The sequence below is a fragment of the Mus musculus genome, chromosome 2, assembly GCF_000001635.26.
Source record: "Mus musculus strain C57BL/6J chromosome 2, GRCm38.p6 C57BL/6J".
Lineage (NCBI taxonomy): Eukaryota > Metazoa > Chordata > Mammalia > Rodentia > Muridae > Mus > Mus musculus.
This window is the reverse complement of record NC_000068.7, coordinates 66,448,012-66,473,302: the sequence shown is the minus strand read 5'-3', so window position 1 is coordinate 66,473,302 and position 25,291 is coordinate 66,448,012. Positions and strand designations below refer to the sequence as shown.

General features: G+C 39.0%; 1 long non-coding RNA gene across 1 annotated transcript in view; it reads right to left on the bottom strand.

The window, feature by feature from the left end:
* The window catches only part of Gm13629 (predicted gene 13629), a 106,593-nt gene that overhangs the window by 74,170 nt on the left and 7,132 nt on the right, over positions 1-25,291 (bottom strand). The window lies entirely within an intron of this gene.

Below are 25,291 nucleotides of genomic sequence, written 5' to 3'. Positions count from 1 at the left end.
TGTCTCTAGACTCTGCCAACTTTTTCCTGGGGACAAAAATCTTCTTCGTTTGATGACAATTGCTCTTGGCTTTGTTTATCAATAAATAGTGAACGATCTTTTCTACCCTTGCTAATAACTATATGCAATAACTACAGAGGTGGGGTTCTGAAAGGACCCTGATATAGCTGTCTCTTGTGAGGATATGCCAGTGCCTGGCAAACACAGAAGTGGATGCTCACAGTCATCTATAGGATGGAACACAGGGCCCCCCAATGGAGGAGCTAGAGAAAGTACCCAAGGAGCTGAAGGGGTCTGCAACCCTATAGGTGGAACAACAATATGAACTAACCAGTACCCCCCCCCCCCTGGAGCTCGTGTCTCTAGCTGCATATGTAGCAGAAGATGGCCTAGTTGGCCATCACTGGGAAGAGAGGCCCCTTGGTCTTGCAAACTTTATATGTCCCAGTACAGGGAACACCAGGGCCAAGAAGAGGGAGTGGGTGGGTAGGGGATCAGGGCGGAGGGAGGGTATAGGGGACTTTTGGGATAGCATTTGAAATGTAAATGAAGAAAATATCTAATAAAAAATTTAAAAAATGAACTTCGCAAAAAAGTATCTTAAACTAATAGTGTTTTAAGTAAGTTTTTGCATCCTTAATGAATAAATGGTACCTTACTTTATTGCATGTAGAAATGTATATCTGCAGTTATATTTTCTTGTACCTTAGATGTTGAATAAACAGGTTCATCAACTTTTTCCACATGCTTTTTATTCTAGAGCATGAGGCTTCCCATTTTTCAAATGAGTTTGGTTAATGCAATGTGTCAAAAGAGATTTGGCTTAAGAAGAAAGACATCATAGTCATTACATGGCCTGAGACTTACTCCGTGTTTTAAGTTAGACGTACTCTGTATTCATTACAATATTTATATGCTGCCTCCAGAAAACAAGTGTACCATATACTTTTTGTTTTATGTTTTGTTTGCCTTGTTTTTGTTGTTTTATTTTGTTTTTGTTTTGTTTTGTTTTGTTGTTGTTGGATTTTTAGAGACAGTTTCTCTGGTTGTCCTGGAAATCTCTCTGTAGACCAAGCTGACCACAAACTCAGAGATCCTCTTGTCTCTGCCTCCTGAGTACTAGGGTTAAAGGTGTGCATCACCCTCACCCTGTCAAGATTTTTATTCTTAAGAGTAACTGCCCACTCTTTTGTGATTCAAAATTAAATATCACAATTAATTTGAGGTTTTGGGTTCAAAATCTTAATGAACTTGTATTTTCAAGATATCTAAGGAAATAAATGAATAAAGCCTTCTGGAAATTCTCTTCTCTTTAAGTAGTAAAGCTTACTGCAATGATTCAGATGATCATTTTCAGAACTCTGGGAATTCGCTATGCAAAAGTTTTAGGGGAGCTCTTGACTTTAGGGAAGATCAGCGAGTTCCATAATAGACTGGTGGCCAAGCCAGTCTATATATGAGCCTATGGAGGCCATTCTTAATTATACCACTACAGCATACTTATATATGTAGGCAAATTCTACAACATCAAAATAACAGGAACTAACAACCCTTGGTCATTGATATATCTGACCATCAGTAGATTCAATTCACCAATAAAAAGACACGGGCTAACAGACTAGACAGCAAACAAGATCCATAATTCTGTGGCATACAAGAAACACACTTCACTATCAGACCTTCAAAGAACTAATCTCAATACTCCTCAAATTATTCCACAAAATAGAAACACAAGGAAAACTGCCAAACTCATTCAACAAAGTCTCAGTCACCTTGGTAACTAAACTACACAAAGATCCAATACAGAAAGAGAATTTCACAACAATTTCTCTTATTAACATGGATGCAAAAATATTAAATAAAATATCTACTAACAGAATCCAGAAACATATCAAATATCTTCGTTCCCCATGATCAAGTAAGCTTCATCCTAGGGATGCAGGATTTGTTCAATATACAAAAATCCATCAATGTAATCTGTCATATAAACAAACTAAATTTTTAAAAAATCACATGACCATCTCATTAAATGTGAAAAGACCTTTAACAAAATCCAACATCCCTTCATGTTAAAAATTTTAGAGAGATCAAGGATACAAGGAACATACCTTAACATAATCAAAACAATATACAGCAAGCCAATAGCCAACATCAAATTAAATGGAGAGAAACTTAAAGCAATTCCACTAAAATCAGGAACAACAAAAGGCTGCCCATCCTCTCCCTATCTATTCAATATAGTGCTTGAAATTCTAGCTAGAGCAATAAGACAGCTAAAAGAGATCAAGGGGATACAAATTGGAAAAGAAGTCAAAGTGTTGCTATTTGGGAATGATATAATACTATACATAAGCAACCCCAAAACTTCTACAAGAGAATGCCTACAGCTGATAAACACCTTCAGCGAAGTGGCTGGATACAAAATTAACTCACAGAAATGACTAGCCTTCCATTGTACAAATGATAAATGGGCTGAGAAAGAAATTAGGAAAACAATACTCTTTACAATAGCCATGAATAATATAAAATATCTTGATGTAACTCTGACCAAGCAAGTGAAAAACCTGAATGACAAGAACCTCAAGACCCTCAAAAAAGATGTTGAGACATATGTTAGAAGATGGAAATATCTCCCATGCTCAAGGATTGATGGGATTAACATAGTGAAAATGGCCATCTTACCAAGAACAATATACAGATTCAGTGCAATCCCAATTAAAATTCCAACACAATTATTTACAGACATGTAAAGAGCAATTCTCAACTTCATATGAAAAAAATAAATAAACAGGATAGCCAAAACAATTCTCAACAATAAGAGATCTACTAGGGGATTTGCCATTCTTGACTTCAGGCTATATTACAAAGCAATCATAATTAAAAACCATGTGGTATTGGTACAGAGACAGATAGGTCAATCAATAGAGTAGAATCAAAAATCCAGAAATAAACCAACACACCTATAGAACTTGATCTTTGATAAAGGACCCAAAAACACACAGTGGGAGGAAAAGACATCTTCAATAAATGGTGCTGCTCTAACTGGATGTCTGTATGTAGAAGAATGCAGATAGATCCCTATCTATCAACCTGCATAATACTCAAGTCCAAGTGGATCAAAGCTGTTAATGTAAAACTGGATGCACTAAATCTAACAGAACAAAAAGTGGGGAATAGCTTTGAATTTCTTGGTACAGGAGACAATTTCCTGAACAGAACACCAATGGATTAGGCTGCAAGATTGACAATTGATAAACTGTCCCTCATGAAACTGAAAAGCTTCTGTAAGGCAAAGGACACTGTCAAGAGGACAAAATAGCAGCCTATAGACTGAGACCAAATCATCAATCACCCTACATCTGACAGAGGGCTAACATTCAAAATGTATAAAGAACTCAGGAAGTTAGACATTAAGAATTTGAATGACCCAAGTAAAAATGGGGTACACAGCTAAACAGAGAATTCTCAACAGAGGAACCCTGAATAGTTAAGAAGCACTTTAAAAAATGTCCCTAGTCATCAGGGAAATGAAAATCAAAATATCTCTGAGATTTCATCTTCCATTTATCAGAATGTTTAAGATCAAAAACTCAAGAGATAGCAAATGCTGGCAAGAATGTGGAGAAAAGGGAATACTCTATTGCTAGTGGGAGTATAAACTTGTAATCCACTTTGGAAACCAATTTGGCAGTTTCTCAGAAAACCAGGAATAGGCCTACCTCAAGACCTGGCTATATCATTCCTAGGCATACACCCAAAAGATGTTCTACTATACCATGGGGATTTTTGACCAACTGTGTTCATAGAAGCTTTATTCACAATAGCCAGAAACTGGAAACAACCTAGATGTCCCTCAACTAAAGAACTGGATGAAGATAATGTGGCACATCTACACAATGGAATACTATTCAGCTATTAAAAACAAAGGCATCATGAATTTCAAAGGCAAGTGAATGAAGTTTGATAATATCATCAGGATAATACTATTAAGCATGGCATGTACTTGCTTGTAAGTGGATGTTAGCCACAAAACACAGGACACGCATGCTACAGTCCACAGACCCAAAGAAGCTAAGCAAGAAGGAAGGCCCAAGTGAGGATGCTTGAATCTCACTTAGAAGGGGGAGGAAACTGGGTGGAAAATGGGATGGGAAGGGAAATGGGGGGGGCACTGTTTAGGAGAGGGAAGAAACAGGAGATATGGTCAGATGGCCATGAGAATAAATAGAAATCTGAAATTGTAGTGGGGAGGAGGGGGTATCTCCAGGACATGGATCTGGGATAGGGGAGGTGTCCAAGAATCAATGGGTTGACCTTATTTATGACTCACTGCATTGGGGATATGAAACTTAAGTAGGACACCCCCTGTAGCCAAGCAGGAACCGCAGTGAGAGATAGGGACACCAAACCATCCACAATACTTTCAACCCAAAATCTATCCTGTCTACAAGAAATGTAGAGACAAAGATAAAGCAGAGACTGGGGGGATGACCAAACAATAACTGGCCCAACTAGAGAACAATCCCATGAGCAAGCACCAATCCCTTACACTATTAGTAATATTCTGCTAGGCTTACAAACAGGAATCTAGCAAGACTGTCCTCTGAGAGTCTCCACCCAGCAGCTAACTCAGATGTTTGCAGAGACCACACAATCAAAACAGTGGATGGAGCTCAGAGGCTGCTACAGAAGAGTTGGGGAAAGAATTGAGAGCCTCAAAGAGGATTGGAACTCCGTAGGATGAGCAACAGAATCAACTACTCTGGACCCTTGGTGGCTCTCTCAGACTGAACCACCAACCAAAGAGCATACATAGACTGGACTTAACCCCACCCCCACCCCCACATATGTAGCAGATGTGCAACTAGGCCCTCATAAGGGTACAGGAAAACTGGAGCAGGGGCTATCCCAAAGCTTTTGCCTCTCTATGGGATAGGTTCTCCTAGCAGGGCTACTTTGTCTAGCCTCAGTGGGAAAGGATGTGCCTAGACCTGCAGAGACTTAATGTGCCAGAGTGGGAGAATGTCCAGGGGAGTCTCCACCCTCTCAGAGGAGAAAGGGGGAGGGGAGGCGGAGAGACTGTGGAGGGGGTGACCAGGAATGGCAGCAGAGAGCAGAATGTAAGATAGATAGATAAATAAATAAATAAATAAATAAATAAATAAATAAATAAATAAATAAATAAATAAATAAATAAATAAATTTAAAAACCATGTCAGGCCATTCTCCCTTCTCTCTCTCTCTCTCTCTCTCTCTCTCTCTCTCTCTCTCTCTCTCTCTCTCTCTCTCTCTCTCTCTCTCTTTCTCTCTTTCTCTCTTTCTCTCTCTCTCTTCATGGCATTTATACCGTCATAAGATACTAATAGCAATAGCAACAAACACATCTCTAGGCTACTGAGAACCGCAAAATACTTGTGGGACAGCTGCAGGGTCACCTTCTCACTCTCTGGATTACTTCCCTTTTGCTTTTGGTTCCTAGATCTTTAATTGCTTGAAAGATTAGTCTTTCAATCAAAAGATTAGTAAATTTTAACCACAGCTTTTTAACCCTTCCCCAAGATATCAAATAATCTAGTTGCTGGAAACTGGATAGTCACTAAGTAATTTCCTAAGAATCTCTTGAAACTCTGCCTAAAAGTCACTAAACTTTAGCTTTTACAGTAAAAATTGGACTTTCAAATTATTTTTTGTGTTTTGGTTTTTATTTCTAGGGCCTCTCGAGGGAAAGTGAAATGACTAAAATCAGAAAGGAAATAGAAAATTAAAGACTTGGGGAGAGTTCTTATTAATACTGAAAAGTGTTTTTGTAGATTTAAAATTATTTTAATTACTTTATATTAGAGCAATTATTGGGTGATTTAATTGAACAATTATATTTCTATTGCATTTAAATTGTATGTTACTAAAACTACAGAGAAATCTGAGGGCTTGGAAGTATTAGAAGTGCATTATCACTTATCATAGTGAAAAGGGTTGAAAGAAAAGAAGTAACAAGAAAAATTCTTCCTCCCACTTGCAAAACGAGACACCCTTCAGCCTATACTAGACTACAAATGGAGTGATGTACATTTGCACATTGTGTTATACGTCTTCTACTATTGAAGAAAAAAAAATAACTTCACACATTTTGATTTTCTTTCCTTGTGTGACATTTGAATCATCAGCCAGGACTGTCCTTCCATCCTGCCACAAGTGCCCATGTCCATTTATTCCTGTCAACATTGCCCTAGTCTCAGGCCCTACCATGTGTGATAGTCATTATTTACTGTGCTTTTGGCTTCCCCTTTGATTTGCTATTACAGATTTTTCTATTGAATGAAAGTGATCCTTTTAAGCTCCAATTTAGATTAAGTCACTCTCCCAGTTACCTCCAGTTCGTCTTAAGGATTTTCAGAAGATCTTATGTCATTAGGCATGAAGACCAACTTGTTTGTAGAGTTTTCCCCAGGCCTGGGAGCCTTCCCACCACACCGTCTCTGTCTCTCTAGAAAGGCACCTCTGGAAGGAAGCATTGGCGATTGGGGTCATGCTGATAGAAGACAGGGCCTGGTGACAGCCACTGGTGATTTACGGAATCAAAACTGACAAAACAAAACTAATTATTGGTGGTTGGCAAGAATGACCAGTGAGAAACTCTGAACTCTCTTGACTCTTAAGTGCATATACATATAGACAGATAGACAGACAGACAGACAGACATTGGTAACTAATTCCTGAAGACAGCAGCATTAGAGCTTCTTTCTCTCTTGCCCTGGAGCCTCAACTCTCACTGGCCTTTCCCAGAAAGGGAGGTTTGAAGCTTATTAATTACTTGTGAACCAGTAAAAGAAAGTCATACTCAACAGAAAGAAAAACTATTACACAAGTAAATATGCACAGACACACATACATTCATACATCACATATACATGTTCTGGTTCTGGTCAGGCCAAGCCACATGTCTCAACTCCACAAGAATTTATGCATACTTACATATATATGTGTGTGTGTGTGTGTGTGTGTGTGTGTGTGTGTGTGTATTTATATATACCAACACCCAAAAAAACTTTCACTCATTCTGTATGAAAACTAAGTTCTACCATGTATTGCTTAGAGAAAAAAAAAAAAAAAAAAAAAAAAAAAAAGCTTCCACCTTTTTATTGCTGAATGAAAGAAGCCTTTGGATAAAAAAGGAAAAAGAACAAGAAAAAAGCTCATGCCTTATTGTTATTCATAGCACTTATATTTTCTCTGGAGAATAGATCACATGGTCTTCCAAGCAGGTTCACATTCTCAAAGATCATCATAAATCAAAAAGTTTCAGTAGGAATGTTTACATGAATTTCCATTAAGACTCGTTACCTAATTATGCATTCATTATCTGTCACTAGCTCCACAGGATCATTAAAAGCTTAAAACAGTAATTCTTATATCTAAGTCAGCATGGTTTTTGTCAAGAGGCAAATCATCTACTTTGTGTCTCATTAGTTTTGATATTTTGTGTAGATAAATCCTAACTTTATTATCTAATTTATTGCATCTACAATAAATTGTCCGTTCCAAGTTTATGACCTTACTTAACCGATAATGGTTTCGCAACTAGCCAAGAAAGGATGTTTTCTTTGGCCATAAATTTGTTCCAAGCCTCCTTTCTATCCTTAGTGCAATTATTCTGTGACACATGAGATATGCAGAGCCCTTATTGCAGCCTTTTCTATAGAGGGCTCAACATTACTGTATAAATTTAGGAATTCTGCAGAATCATTATTAGGAAGTTTGAAATCATTGATTAATTCCTCTACATAGCATTGCTACCAAATAGTACATCTTTGTTGATCTGCAGATTACTATTGCTATAATGAAACACCATAACTAAAGTCAAGCTCGGGGAGAAAGGGTTTATTTGGCTTACACTTTCATATTACTGTTTATCACCAAAGGCTATCAGGACAGGAATTCAATCAGGGCAGGAACCTGGAGGCAGAAACTGAGGTCATGGAGAGGTGCTGCTTACTGGCTTACTCCCCATGGCTTGCTCAGCCTACTTTCTTATAGAATCTAGGACCACCAGCACAGGGGTAGCACCACCCACAATGGGCTGGGCCCTCCTCCATCAACCACCAATTAGGAAAATGCCTTTCAGGCTTGCCCACAGCCTGATCTTATAGAGGCATTTTCTTACTTAAGGCTCCCCCCTCTCAAATGACTTTAGTTGAGACATGCCATTAAACTATCCAGCACAGCTGGAAGTTTTAGAGCTGTGCACTCAGGCAGTTTGACATAAATGCTAAATCCCTGATGGGTTCACATGGATGTCTGCACACAGTCCACAAGTATAAAGTTAAAAGAGAAACTGCAGATAAATAGTTCTATGTAGGGAGCTGGAGAGATGGCTCAGTGGTTAAGAGCACTGACTGTTCTTCCGAAGGTCTGGAGTTCCAATCCCAGCAACCACATGGTGGCTCACAACCATCCGTAACGAGATCTGGCACCCTCTTCTGGAGTGTCTGAAGACAGCTACAGTGTCCTTACATATAATAAATAAATAAATCTTAAAAAAAAAAATAGTTCTATGTGGTTGGACAGAAATCTCAGTGAAGGGCTCACCCAAGCAGATTTTGATCATCTTCCCTATGAGGGTTTTGGCTTTGCAATTTTTGTTTGTTCCATGAATAAAAGCAAGTGATATCTAAATGTAGCAACAAACAATTCCAAGATGGATGACTATCATTGGCTGTGCTGGTAAGTGTCTAATCCTCAGCTTTCCTTAAGGATAAAGCTTCAATCTGTTTACTTACTTAAAGAAATCATTAAAATAATAGTTGCCTTATCTAGGGCCTTGATAAGGTGAGGAAATAAAGCTTTATTTTATGTACATTTTGCTAAATCTGACCATGCAGGTACACTATGGCCAATTCCAAGCAATCAACCCGAAGTCAGCAGACAAACCAGAGAGGAGGCCAGCGCACTGCCCCTCCCAATTCACCCACGCAGATATCAGCACATCTAGGCTGCAACAACGCAGTGGAATAGTTCATATTCGCTTCTGATACCTGGGGAAAAAAAAGGGTTAGTCATATGTCAAAAATTTATCTGAAAATGTCTGCCCTCTTCACAGACTCTAGCAGTTCATAGACTGTGTAGATGTTGTGGTGGGCCAACTCAAAGCCCTGGACCTGGGCCTGGGTGGCAGCTGAGCTAGTTTGCTTGCCAGCCCGTACAATGATAGCAAACTCTTCAGCGCTGCCCTGGCGAAGCTAGCTCACCCAGTGCTACAGCCAGCAAGGGGCAGGGCCACATCATTTGTACAATGCCAGGTGGTCACCAAGGCCAGGAGCATCCACCTGGCCTTTGGTGGTGAGAGACACCCGCTCTTTTAGTGCCACCAACACAGAAATGGAGCTCAGTAACAGCACAGGCCAGGACATCACTGTGGCCTCATGTGGCATTGCCAGCTATTCATATGAGGCTGTTTTCACTACCGTCAAGTTTCCAGTTCTATCCCTTTTCCTAGTGCACACACTATTTACTATTTGCCTCTTTCTCTTCCATCTCTCCACCACTTACTTGTTCATCTAAGTAGTACCCAGGGCCTCTGGGTGTCTGGGGTCACCATAGGAGTGTTATGCCCTGGCTATGCTGAGAAGCACCCAGTGGAGGGCTCATTTTAGGCTTAAAGGTAAGGCTCATAATAGGCTTAGGCCCATGAACTCTGCATGGTACCAGGATGAGGTTGTCTCTGGTGTGTTCTGCCTATCTGGGCTGTGTGGATTCAAGTAAAAGGATTCCTAAGCAGGCTGCATGACATCAGGTGGGGATCTAGATGCTTCTTAATATCACGATAATTTTCCAAGAATTGTCTTCCTCACAGATTATGCAAAATTTATTCCTGTCTATGGAGTATATGAATGAGATCCTCAAAATAAAAATTCAGAGGATACAGCAAAAACATAACACCTTGGAAGCGTGCTTTGTACTCTGCTTATTCCTTCTTTGTTGGCTTCCATTTATTAAAAAAATAAAATCTACAAGTTTAATGACTTATACATGAAGGAGTTCATACTGAAAGAAAAGATAGTGAAGAAAAATAACTGAAGGTGATCCTCCTGTGATGCTGGTAAAGATAGCCAGCAGACATTGCCCTCTGCCTGCTCTTTGTCCTGAAGTACAGATTAGCATGGAGAGTAAATAAAGGAACTGAAAAATATTCAGAGAAATTTAGAACAGAGAGGATTGGCATGGAAGACTACAGTGACTTTGATATTTAGACATGGCACAGAAAGGGGGAAAAGCATATCTACTGTTTCAAAATATACTCCCAGACTTCCTGATTGTAGGAAAATTCCAAATGAGGATGTTAAAGTGGGGCCTTGTGGATCAAGCTCATAGCCCCAACACTTGGGAAGTGAGGGCGTCATGAGTTTTCCTGTAGTCCAAGGCAATCAAAGATATTACCTGTTACTTTCTCTTATAGGACTCATGTCCTACAGACAGAAGCAATGGCTCTTGCCTGTACATCCCCACCAACTGTTAACTGGTCTAATATTATAACAACATATTAGTCTTTATTCATGCGTAGTATGTTACTATTCTTTTGGTGAAAAGTTAATCATGGCTCTGGTTTGACCTATAAGCTTCAAAATACTTTGTCCAATGTCTCCATCTACTGGCCTGTGAAGTAGGCTTCAGCATCAAGAATGGAGTTGCAGAGGAAAACCACTCAAGATATGAGCTTTCTGTGATGTTTCAGACTCAACTGGTAATGTGTATTTTTCAAAAGCCATTCTTTTCTGTTTAGCTTTATTACTGTTGCATCTCACTCCTGATACTATGTAATAAATGATATTTGATGCTGGGGAGAAAATGAAAAGTTTTCACATTCTGTTGGGGGGTGGGGGTGGGGGCAGTTCTGATGCTAAGGTTCCTGGGCTGTCAGTAAAGAAAGCTGGGGACTAATTGCTGGGTAGCAGGTACAGGCAGGATTTCCAGGTCCCAAGAGTAAAACACAGATGCAAGGAAAGAGAGGGAGGGCTTTTCACCATGCTTTGGAACCAGAATAACACAGCAGCCATGTGAGGTTTCGGGAAGAGCTGGGGCCTGTGGCTACTACTACAGTCAGGTGGTCAAGGATGTTTGGCAGGAGCTAGAGGAGTTTAGCAACTGAAGTTTAGGGCAGGTGGGAGAGAGTTAAGAAATTGGTAAGGACATGCTTTGCCAGGAGGGAGATAGTAGTGTCCAGCATTGTTTCCTAAGACAAGTGTGTGTGTGTGTGTGTGTGTGTGTGTGTGTGTGTGTGTGTGTGTTATCTTCGTATTCAAAAGAAGCTGGGACAGGGCTGGTAGTGTGGTCACATCGCTAAAGATGTGGATAGAGCTAAAGGTGGGTAGAGCAAAAGGGAACCCGGGTTGGGGCTGGTAGCCTGGTCACCTCCTGGGGGGGGGGGAAGGCAGGTAGAGTACAAAATTACATGTTATATTCTGTAAAGAAAACAGTGTAATATGTCAGAAAACGAGTATGGTTGGTTTCACAATTTTATTTGGCAAGGTCAAAGTCATTTTTCCCTTGGAAATTTTAGTTAGTTATTTCACTCATCTCATGCTTCCAATCATGCCATGGTTGGTATGACTGCTTTGTCCCCTTCCTTACTCTTACATCTTGATATTCTTCCCAGGATCTCCAAAAATCCTGCTGTTGCTGCCCCAGAGACTTTAAATAGATTTGTTTTCCCCAAATTCCTTAAATTTTCTTCCAGACTTTCATGTCAGCTTGTATTTTTCAAAACTTAGTTTAATAAGGGTCCTTAAATACTTGAACCTCCCTTCTAACCCAACAAGCAAAGATAAGGAAGGTAAATGGGTAATAGGAAAAGGGGAATGTGGACCTGTTTAGAAGCAGTTCCTTGAAGTGATTCCAATCTTCATTGTCTACAGTCCAGTCCACTAGCAAAACACCAAACACAAGTCAGCAGTAGTGGCTCAATCCAGAAGAAACTGCTAGGCTCCGCTAATAGAAAACCACCAGAGGTTCATTGGTGCCTTTCTCTCTACTAAGCTTTGGCAAGTGAAGATCAGAGATGAAAGCAAGGCCAGAGTGTCATCAGCAAAGACCAGCTTTAGTGAAACCCAACAAGGACCAGCAAGGCAAAGCAATGACAGAGCATCATCCACTGTCAGCTGGGTTATACTTGTACCTTTTCTAAACATCACATGTCCTCTAAACTGTCCACTCCTGCAAATCATCACCTGCTCTTTCACCAGGCAGCTTTCAGAAAAACACCACGTGTCTGCTCTCAGGAAAACATCCTCTCATGTGTCTGCTTCAACACACCATCCTCTCATAAGACAGTTTCCAGAAAAGCACCACATAACATAATTGAGTCTCTAACGAAATCATAAAATCTCAGTATCGTTCTCTTTGGGAACTCATTTTATAAAATTATTGCTAAAGTAGAAATGAAAACTTAAATGACCTGATAATTAACCTTACTGTCTAGAGACAATCTACAAGAAAGTTCCTCAGTAGACCTGGACCCAGTAAGTATCTTAGAGATTTTAATGTTTATATACCTCTCTATGATAAATCTCAATAAATTATGGATAGAAGGGACGTTTCTCAGCAACGTAGAGGCAATGTAGAATAAGTCCATGCCTAGCAACACCCCTAGAGAGGAAGTTGAGAGCTTTTGATCTAAATCTTATAAGACAATCAAGTCGGGAACTAGAACTGGATAAGCAAACTCACTATCACCATTCATTTCTTTTTTATTATTTTTATTAGATATTTTCTTTATTTACACTTCTAATGCTCTCCTGAAAGTCCCCTATACCCTCCCCCTACCCTGCTCTCCTATCCACCTACTCCCACTTCTTGGCTCTGGTGTTTCCCTGGACTGGGGCATATAAAGTTTGCAAGACCAAGGGGCCTCTCTTCCCAATGATGGCCAACTAGGCCATCTTCTGCTACATATGCAGCTAGAGCCACAAGCTCTGGGGGTAGTGGTTAGTTAATATTGTTGTTCCACCTATAGGGTTGCAGAGCCCTTCAGCTCCTTGGGTACTTTCTCTAGCTCCTCCATTGGGGGCCCTGTGTTCCATCCAATAGATGACTGTGAGCATACACTTCTGTATTTGCCATGCACTGGCATAGCCTCACATGAGACAGCTATATCAGAGTCGTTTCAGCAAAATCTTGCTGGAATATGCAATAGTGTCTGGGTTTGGTGGCTGATTATTGGATGGATCCCTGGGTGGGGATGAAAATAATAATCCAATTCAGAGTAATGGGGCAAGAGTACAAATCAAATGCCTTTGGAAGGGCCAAGAAAATAATTATATTGAAATTATTCTTCACAAATAGTTTAAATGAAAGTGCAAAAGGTATGTTTATTGGCTACTGTTGCAACTCTCTGAAATCCACACAGAAATCATTAGTAACCCATTCTGTGTAAGCATCAGGCAACAAAATCCCTTGGGGGTCTAAGACATCATTATGCCTTTCACAGATAGTCTCTTATTTCTATATTCACCATCAACATCTCACCTAAGATCCTCATCTCCTCACACCTGCCCTTTCTATTTCCAATGTATTATGCACAATGTTCACAAATTAATTTCTGTTATACCTAATGTTAGTATAGATAATACCTACTGAAGGTATTTAATCTACTACTATTTCAAACAAGATTAACGCAAACTCATTATTCTGGTACTATTCACTTATAAACTAACTGTGGTTGGCCTTATCACTTCAGTCCTTCACAATTCCCCTATTCAGCCCAGTGATCTCAGTCAGCCCTGCTACCCTGAATACCTTTCTGCATCTGCACTTCGGCTGTGTGACATTGCCAGTGCTTTGTCATTCTTGACACCTTTCCCACTGCCAATACAAGCCTTCCCAGTAATTTGAGTACAAGCTTTGTGGTCTGTAATGGAGAGAAGCATGGTGTACAGCCAGGGCATGCTGCTTAAAAAGGCAGTTTTCCATCAGGCATGGAGCTACTTGGAAGGCTTGGCCAAGGGGATACTTATAGATCAATATCACAGGAAACAGACAACTCTCAAATTACGTGGAAGGGGGATAAGTGAAGCCGCTGAGGTTTGATCACATGAGACGTCAAGTCAGGTGATCTGAGCAGACAAAAAGTTAAGAAACTAAACTGACAGTGAACTGGGGAGCACGGCAGCATCTGTGCCTCAGAGTCCCGTTCAGTCCTGTGATGATGTGTCTTCTGCCACTGCTCCCTTCTCATGGTATAGCGTGATTTTCAGGATCAGGAGACATCAAGTCAATGTCCTTCTTCAATTGGTTCAATATAATCTTCTCCAGGATCTCCTCAGATGGGGTTTGTAGCTGCCTCTGACATCACCACATCTGTATCTGGATTTGGCAATGAGCCAGATGGTAGCCATGCGATGGTTTTTTTGTTTTGTTTTGTTTTGGTTTTTGGTTTTTGGTTTTTTTTTTTTTTTGTCTTGTGGTTTTATTTTAATTCAACCTTTTACACTTTTATTTAATTTTATTTAATTTGCTTCAACCTAATATGCCACTTTAAAGTCTCACCTTAAAATGTTCCTCACTATGGAGATTATATATTTTATTACACCAACCTCTAAATCTGTCACAAAAAAAACCATACATGTGTTCTTCATAGGCATCTGAGCACTTGTATGTAGCATGAACAGAAATTGATATATTATTTCACTTTTTTTTTAATTGGGCCTAAATGTAAGATAGTATCAGATTCCTTTGTGGAACAGTACTTGAAAGTGTCCTTACCCAAAAGAATGGTTTTAGAAATAATGCTTATAAAATTCCATTAAAAAACTGACTTACACCTGAGAAAATGCTATATCTCAGTTAAAAATATTAAGAGATAGGCTAACTAGATGGGTCAGTGAATAAGCACTGGTTGTTCTCCCAGAGGACCCAGGTTCAAGTTGCAACATGCATTTGGTGTCTCACAAATGTTTGTAACTCCAATTCCAAAAGACCAGATGCTCTCTTCTGGCTCCCACAAGCACCTGGCATGAACATGGTGAACAAACACACATGCATGCAAAATACCAATTCACACAAAATAAATTTAAATTTAAAATATATTCAGAACTAGAAATCAACTCTGGCCCGCTTAAGCAATTGTATTAAACCACAGAATTATTTTTAATTCAAAATCTATGGGACGTCTACATAAGAAGATACAGAAAATTTGGACTCTAGCAGTCCAGGTAAAGACTTAGCAGAGCCCCATCATCAAGGGTAACAGGTTCTGGCCACTTTTTCCTCACATCGAGCTTGTTCAATTTCTCAGTCCTGAGAGACAAAAGCTGGCATAAACAGAACCATTTGCTCTTTTCTTTGGCAGGCAGAGAATAAAATATCGTGATTGTCCAAAAATCAGACAAAATGGTTTGTCCATTGAATCTTAACATTTACTGGAGGATGACCACTAAAGTTGGCCTCCACGTAAAGAACTTGATAAGAAGAACCTATGAGGATTTGAAGATCAGCATTCATTCTGGGAGCAAAGTCTGTACATCATTTTCTAAGTATGCAGATGGCTCATGCTCCAAATGGACTATTTCAATTGGAACTTTATAATAGACATTATTCTTGAAGTAAGAGCATTCCCAGAGCATAAGTATGAGTCGGGGGAATGGATATGAGTTTGGGAGCAGGAAACGTGTCTGAGCCAATTAGAGGTACACTCAGTGGCCATGTGACTAAGTTAGGCTGCCTCCAGGGCTGACCCTGACTCCACTCAGACAAGTCCTTCTAGTTCACATTGATATGAATTCTTAGTGAAGAGCCATTTCACAATGGAGGAAAGAAAAAAAAAACAAATAAACAAAGCATGGCCATATTTACATAGGGACTGTGACATCTGATGTCCAAGCTTTCTAAACTGAAAGACATCAGTGTTCCATAGCCATGGCTGGAAGCACAAGCACCATGAAGGTACAGTGCCTTGGTTCTCATCAGGTATCAGCAAAGAATTGCAGAGATCTTAGAAATGTGTATCCTTTTTTCTTCCTTTATTATCTGGATATGTTTGCGGTCTATAAAGTATTTCCTTGATAATTTTCACTCTAAAAGAAAGTTGGAAATACATTAAAATTAAGAATGATAAAGCAGGGACTGGAGAGATGGCCCAGAGGTTAAGAACACTGGATGCTCTTCTTGAGGTCCCTGAGCTCAATTCCCAGCAATCCCATGGTGGCTCACAACCATCTATAATGAGATCTGATGCCCTCTTCTGGTGTGCCCAAAGACAGGTTCAGTGTGTTCATATAAACAAAATGAATAAGAACGATATAGCAAATCTTTCTTTAGACACAGAAGAATTCACACTCCATGTTTCTCATCTTTACATAAGTTGTCTGCTCTATTCTCCTAAAGAGTTCAGAGAATAAACCATAGTCCGTATGAACATTCTGTCTACCCAACCCTTCACAGTGGAGGATAAATCTTTTGTGGATTCTTGGCAAGAAAAGGAAAAACATAAGTAGGTTACTCTTAGAATTTAACAATCCAAAGAATAGAACTCTAACCTGTTGTCCAGAACTGAGGAAGATGGAGCTTTACTTTTGTAATGGTTTAATTATTTGTTTGTTTCTTTGTTCATTTACTGATTCACATAATGTACATGTGTGTTCATACATATATGTGTTTGCGTCACATGTGTGTCATGACCAAGAGGAGAGAAGAAGGCATAGGATTCTCTAAAAGTGTTGTTACAGGTGGTTGTAAGTGGCTCAGTGACAGTACTAGGCTTAGACAAGGGTTCCCCACAAGAGCAGTAGATTCTCTTAACTACAGAGCTACCTTCCAAACCCTCTTCCCTTTCCTAACACTAAACATAGAATGAATGAGAACGTATGAGAACTGCCACACAGATGAAGCATGTCACAGTCTGTGTACACTAGGAAGAAAAATCAGAACAGTGAGCCATCTAAAATACTTTATCAACAACCACATTTAAACCCCCCCTATTGCACACATAAAAAATAATACCTAGTACCTTATGATTATTTTCTTTGCTACAAAAGACAGAAACATTGATGAAACATACCACAGGCCCCAAGAGCATTGTTAGATATTAATATTGTAGGCAGACACTGAACTACTAAAATCTAATTTTAAGCATATCCAGTATATGGTAGCTTTGAAGCAAAGGGCACATTAAAATGTTTGTAACAATAATATAAAATACCTTGGCATGACTCTAACTAAGGAAGTGAAAGATCTGTATGATAAGAACGTCAAGTCTCTGAAGAAAGAAATTAAAGAAGATCTCAGAAGATAGAAAGATGTCCCATGCTCATGGATTAGCAGGATTAACATTGTAAAAATGGCTATCTTGCCAAAAGCAATCTGCAGATTCAATGCAATCCCCATCAAAATTCCAACTCAAGTCTTCAACGAATTAGAAAGAGCAATCTGCAAATTCATCTGGAATAACAAGAAGCCTAGGATAGCAAAAACTCTTCTCAAGGATAAAAGAACCTCTGGTGGAATCACCATGCCTGACCTAAAGCTTTACTACAGAGCAATTGTGATAAAAACAGCATGGTACTGGTATAGCGACAGAAAAGTAGACCAATGGAATAGAATTGAAGACCTAGAAATGAACCCACACACCTATGGTCATTTGATCTTCGACAAGGTAGATAAAACCATCCAGTGGAAAAAAGACAGCATTTTCAACAAATGGTACTGGCACAACTGGTTGTTATCATGTAGAAGAATGCGAATTGATCCATTCTTATCTCCTTGTACTAAGGTCAAATCTAAGTGGATCAAGGAGCTCCACATAAAACCAGAGACACTGAAACTTATAGAGGAGAAAGTGGGGAAAAGCCTCGAAGATATTGGCACAGGGGAAAAATTCCTGAATAGAACAGCAATGGCTTGTGCTGTAAGATCGAGAATCGATAAATGGGACCTCATAAAATTGCAAAGCTTCTGCAAGGCAAAAGACACCTTCAATAAGACAAAAAGACCACCAACAGATTGGGAAAGGATCTTTGCCTATCCCAAATCGGATAGGGGACTAATATCCAATATATATAAAGAACTCAAGAAGGTAGACTCCAGAAAATCAAATAACCCCATTAAAAATGGGGCTCAGAGCTAAACAAAGAATTCTCACCTGAGGAATACCGAATGGCTGAGAAACACCTGAAAAAATGCTCAGCATCCTTAATCATCAGGGAAATGCAAATCAAAACAACCCTGAGATTCCACCTCACACCAGTCAGAATGGCTAAGATCAAAAATTCAGGTGACAGCAGATGCTGGCGAGGATGTGGAGAAAGAGGAACACTCCTCCATTGTTGGTGGGATTGCAAGCTTGTACAACCACTCTGGAAATCAGTCTTGCGGTTCCTTAGAAAATTGGACATAGTACTACCGGAGGATCCAGCAATACCTCTCCTGGGCATATATCCAGAAGATGTCCCAACCGGTAAGAAGGACACATGCTCCACTATGTTCATAGCAGCCTTATTTATAATCGCCAGAAGGTGGAAAGAGCCCAGATGCCCCTCAACAGAGGAATGGATACAGAAAATGTGGTACATTTACACAATGGAGTACTACTCAGCTATTAAAAAGAATGAATTTATGAAATTCCTAGGCAAATGGATGGACCTGGAGGGTATCATCCTGAGTGAGGAAACCTAATCACAAAGGAACTCCCACAATATGTACTCACTGATAAGTGGATATTAGCCCAGAAACTTAGAATACCCAAGATATAAGTTACAATTTGCAAAACACAAGAAACTCAAGAAGAATGAAGACCAAAGTGTGGACACACTGCCCCTTCTTAGAATTGGGAACAAAACATCCATGGAAGAAGTTACAGAGACAAAGTTTGGAGCTGAGACAAAAGGATGGACCATCTAGAGATTGCCATATCCAGTGATCCATCCCATAATCAGCTTCCAAACACTGACACCATTGCATACACTAGCAAGAGTTTGCTGAAAGGATCCTGCTATAGCTGTCTCTTGTGAGACTATGCCGGGGCCTAGCATACACATAAGTGGATGCTCACAGTCAGCTATTGGATGGATCACAGGGTCCCCAATGGAGGAGCTAGAGAAAATACCCAAGGAGCTGAAGAGATCTGCAACCCTATGGGTGGAACAACGTTATGAACTAATTAGTACCCCAGAGCTCTTGACTCTAGCTGCATGTGCATCAAAAGATGGCCTAGTCGGCCATCACTGGTAAGAGAGGCCCATTGGACTTGCAAACTTTATATGCCCCAGTACAGGGGAACGCCAGGGCCAAAAAGTGGGAGTGGGTGGGTAGGGGAGTGGGGGGGAAGGGTATGGGGGACTTTTGGGATAGCATTGGAAATGTAAATGAGGAAAATACCTAAAAAAAAAAAGTGTTGGTTTTTGAAAGAAAAAAATGTTTGTAACACCATCTTCAGAAGTTATTAAACCAGTATGGAAACTCCATTGAGCATCTTCTACCACAGGGGGAAAAAATAAGGATTTATTTGAATATGTATTTTATTTATAAGTGGTGTGTGTGTGTGTGTGTGTGTGTGTGTGTGTGTGTGTGTGTGTGTGTTTGCCTGCATGAGTTACATGCATCATGTTGTGTACAGGTACCATCCAGGTGAGAAGAGAGGGAAATATCCTCTGGATTTAAAATCACAGTGGTTGGGAGTTGTCCAAAGACACTGGGAACCAAACCTGGATCTTGCACATGAGCAATAAATGCTCTTGACTGCTGAACTATTTCTTTCGACCTCAGATGATGATGATGGTGGTGGTGATAAATAACAATAATAAATAACAATAACTAACAATGTCATAAAACATAATTCTGTGTGGATTTTTATAGCATAACATCATTTCGTTCTAGATAAAAATATCCCGTAGTAAATATCAAATCAATGAATAGAGATATATAAAGTCTTTTTCACGGTGACAGGGGTGTACAAAAATAGTATTGCAACCTCCTTAGCTATAGTCATTACTGACCAGAATCCCTATTTCCAAGATTGCTTGCATTCATTTTCTGCTATTAAACATTATCTAAGGGGTGATTGGAAGAATGCAAACATATACTTATAGGTAGCATGCAAATATCAAGGATGTACCCACAAATTTGGGGAACCAAGGAGAGTCCTAGTTGAGATGACTGCTTGCCCTGCTCACTAGTCTAAGCCGAACAAAATGCACATAAGCCTCCTTACCTGTAGTGTGCATTCTAGTTTTACATATGCTTAGTGAGTGACATGAGTTATGCTTCCAAAATTTTTAAATGCTAAAAAAATGAATGTTAAATTTGACTAATGATAAGTTGAAAAGAAGATTAGATATTGTGAGTGGGAGAACAAGAATGAGTTAAATTGAACTGGTTGCTGGATATGTATATATATGTGTGTGTGTGTGTATGTATACATATATACATATATATGCATGTGTGTGTATATATATATTCTGATATATATATTCTGGTGTATATATATTCTGTTAGAGAACACAAGGTCACTCTTTTCACAGAGGCATGAATATTACCTGTTGTGAAGAAGGAAGATGGCTGGTGTGGATGGTGAAGAACTACAGCAGAGGCAGGCTGGACCACAAGAGATTTGTATGATGCCATAGAGGTCATGGATTTTCTTCTAGGATTATTATTATTATTATTATGACATACTTCATCCATATTTTAAGTGATCATTCTGGCTGCTAACTAAAGTAAAGATGTGGCAAGTATATAACCAGGAATTATGGTTATGAAGCCTTGCAATTGTCTGCATAAGAGAGGCTAAGATTTGGACAGGGGTAGCAAGTTAAATAGCAGGGGAGAGGAGAACAGTAGTTTTATATGACATGTTTGGTGTTGCAGCAGTGTGCTCTTATTCATTTTTTTGTTTTACAGCCATGGGATTTCAGAGCACTTAACAGCTGAGAACAAGAACATAAAACTATACTCTAGAACTCACAGTAGTGCAGGTAGCAGAGCTATAAGCCCAGCTAAGACCTGCCTATGTCCTGTGTTATTGACACTATACATGTCTCAGTCGTTAACTACCAATGACAATGCAATGGACACTTACTAAAACTTTAGGGTTTTATAACCATATTCTTGTTTTGACTAATATAATCGACTATCTTTAAATATTAAAGAGTGATACTAGAAAATAGAACATTCAATCTGCTCTGGGCAATAGAGATAGAGTTTCCTATAGTCTCAAAACCTAAAGAAGTAGAAGTATATATGTATATCTTTTCCAGTCAAATAAGAAACTATATTCACTATTTAAAGAAATATTCTATTTATTCTGAGGGAATTAAAAATGTATAACAATAAGCATTTGGGGAAAATTACTTCACAACAAAATGTGCATGTACTATTATCTCCAGTGTTATTTATTTATGTGCAGCTAGAATTACATGTCCTCAAGGACCAGTCTTATGAAAAAACCTGAAAGAGTTCACAGTTAGAAGAAACTATAAAAAAGGTTGAGCCCAGCCTGTCTTCTGCACAGGCGTTGTAAGAAAGCCCTCAGGTGTTCTATGGGATGAAGATGAATCAGCAAGCCTCAGTCAACTGTCTGAGTAAGTTTACATTTGAAAATGACCTCTCTGCCTCACTTCAGATCAATCTAACTACACAAGGGTTCAAGAAGAAATGGTACCATTATAATAGGAAATTTGTAGTTTACTTCTAAGCCAGCAACCACCCCTTCATATTTGACTTCTCATGGGAGACTGTGCTTGTTCTTCCTAATTAGGGTGTACCTTTGCCAATTCAAAGGAGGAGTCTTAAATACCTTACTGTCTTTCACTGAAGGTCACTTAGGTCAAGTGTGACTGCACTGTGAAACACTTCTGCACTGCCCTGTGATTGATCTATTACTATTCATACCTCAAGATTGTTTGCAGAGGCTGCCAGGAACAAAGGGAAAGCATCCTTTCAGAGTCTTCTTTGTCTCATTAAATTTCTTTGGGAAGTTGGTTTGGGTATTAAATTTTAACTAGGACAACAGCCAGCCTACATATCTAGAAAAATTCTCTTGCTGCTTGAAGGAGGATATGACTTGAATTGTGTGGCTCACATTCATCTTGAATGTGTTTGTTCAAAGGAATAAAAATGGGAATAAAGATTCCATTAAAAAATAGAACTAGAGTTAATTAAAATGTGTTTAAGCTCAGTCGATTTTTTCTTTTTCCATGATTACACAGATTCATAGACAAGATATGTATTCAGAATTATCTGAGAAGGAGTTAATGGTAAAAGCAGGATTATTTTAAAATCAGAATGTGTATGCCTATGCCACATTGCCTCCTTCCATAATTTCTTGATAAATAATAGATACAGCCTAATCGATATGTACTAAGTAAAACTATCAAGTCACATAATTAGACACTTCAAGGACATGGTGTAAACTCCTACCAAGACTAAATTCTCATAATTTTCTTGAAGCAATGACATTGCTAGTTCTTAAATGTCATATATAAATCATTTCTTTAATGAACTTTGTCTTTTAACCTTCACTTAAAAAAAAAAACTAACAAGTGTCCTCTGTCATTGAAGATGCCAGATAAGATACATCAACAGAAATTAATAGACAGTAGAACCTGATGAATTCTCCCAGAGAATATTGTCATGATGGAAGCTTGGCAGCTGTCCTTGTGATTAATCATAATAACGCACAAACCCTTAGCTCTGCATAAACTGTCTCATTCCTTCCTTTTGCAATATCCCTTTCCTCCAAAGAGGATTATCTCCATCCTCTTTTATAATGTTTCTACCTCCACTTCTCGTTCAATTTTCATTTACCCAAGATCTCAGGTTTAGACCATCAAAGGATGAAGCAATCCTGTCTTCTTTAAACTTGAATATTTTGTTCTTCTAGTCCTGAGTCTTGAACATACAGTGATGGTATTGGCCATGACTTATATATAATCTTTCAAGAGATCAAATGTTTCAAAATGATTGAATAATACTCTCCTAGACTATAGGAGAGTTGGTTGATTTCTTCCTTGCTGTGAGGTAGTGAACATCAGACAGTTAAGATCATCAGAAGCAAGGATACTTGGAAATCCAGCCACTTGATTATTAATGAGAATGGATGCTGGAAGAGGTATTCCTCAGCTATAAGGAGCACTCAAACTTTCACAGAACAGATAAGTGAATATAGAAATGGGTAAATCACATAAAGCAAACAGAATGTTTTCAATATGCTTGAATATGATGATTTAACTGGTTAGGCGCATTTCCTTTGAACCATTAGAGATCAAAATTCCCATGTTTGTAAGAGGGCATTAGGAAGGATGGAGGTGAACACTATCAGATACTTGTGACATTCTTATTGAATAAATTTCCCTGTTAAGTTTACAAAATTCATACCACAGAAGCATTGCTGTTCCCACAGTCTTACAAAATATGCCTTAATACTAAGCAAACAGGAGTAAGGTCAATTACAGTCAAGGTGTATTATTTCTTATAAGTGATACACTTTTTTATTCTTTGTTCTATAAAAAAAAAGTATATATTAAGCAGTTATAGAGGGTAGAGAGATGGTTCAGTGGTCAAGAGCATTAGCTATTCTTCCAAAGGAACCAAGTTCCATCTCTAGCACCCACATGGCAGGTCACAACCATCTGTAACTCCAGTCCCAGGGGATCCAACACCTGCTTCTAGTCTCCATGGATACTGCATGCACATGATGCACAGACATACATGCAGCCAAACACTTATACACACAAAAGAAATTTTAAAAATAAAATCATGTCATCTGTTTATAAATGAAATTATAGGGTTGGTGGCCACCACAGTCAATAAGATACTTGCTTTCATAAAGACATGAGCTCAAGTACCAGATCTCAGACAGTAAAAGATAGGTGTCTAGTTGGGTTTTTATTGCTGTAAACAGACACTATGATCCTGGTAGCTCTTATAAAGGAAGACATTTAATTGGGGCTGGCTTACAATCTCAGAGGTTTAGTTCGTTATCATCAGGGCAGGAAGCAGGGTGACATGCAGGCAGACATGGTGCTGGAGAGGTAGCTAAGACTTCTACATCTGGATTCCCAGGCAGTAAGAAAGAACTATAAGCCTCTAAGCCTGGTTTGAGTTTCTGAGATGTTTAAATCTGCCCCGCAGTGGCTCATTTTCTCCAACAAAGCCACACCTACACCAATAAGGCAACACCTAATGGTGCCACTCTCTATCACCCTGTGGGGGCTACTTTATCCAAACCACCACAATAAGCATGGCAGTACATGCATGTAAATACTGTGCTCATGAAATGGAGATTGGCAGATCCACGTGCTTCACTGGCCAGATGACATCTCAGGAAATAAGACAGAAGACACCTAAGGAAGGAAAACCAACGCTGATTTCTGGCCTCTACGTGTATGCACATTCAAGCTCATGGCACCAACACTTACATGTGCACGTGCACATATACAAACACATGTACACATGCACATACATTACATAGCCTAATGTTTTTGAACATTAATGAACACAGTGCTTTAATAGCTTTTACTTATATAAAACACAATTTACTTGTGCTCAAGGATTATACATTATACCGTCATTGTCCTACATTTGAAGATTGACTTATGTCACTAAAGGAAGCTTATCTACATTAATGTGTTTTCAAAATATGTTCTATTTTAAAACATTAGTAAAATAAAAGATCCTTTTCATTTTTTTTTTCATGTTAGACAGAATGGACAATAACAAAACTAGGGTTGTTTTTTTTTTTTTTTCTCTCATTTTCTGGGTGATATGTAATGTTCATTGTCACTGAAATTAGAGGCAATTTTGTCATACATAATTATGTGTGCTGACAGAATAGTTTTTCATAGGTGCAAAATTGCTCACATTTGGGAGTCTTATTGCCAGTCTAACACAAAGAGCAATGCTTTCAAATCTGAGGATATCTGCAGCTGTTCATCTGGTTGGCGAATCACTTCTAAGATTGCCATCCCCAAAATAAAAGGCATCTTGGGACTAATTGTTGCTCACAATAATGTCAGAGCTGAAAAAATCTCATCACCACTTCACGAGTCTGACCCCACCACTGAAATTAAGACCATCAATCAAAATTCCAAGTGGGAGGACGAAATTGCCCAGATTCTCTGCAGTGTTTCCTAATAGAATTTAGTAAATCTCCAAACATATTTTTTTTCCTCGTGTGCATGCAACTCTGAGGGTTAGTAGCATTCGATCATAGAACAAGGCAGAGAGAAATATCCAGAGTTCCATGGGAGATATGGTCTGGACTCAAACCTCATAGAGATGTGTAATCAAATTAATAAGGGCTCTACAA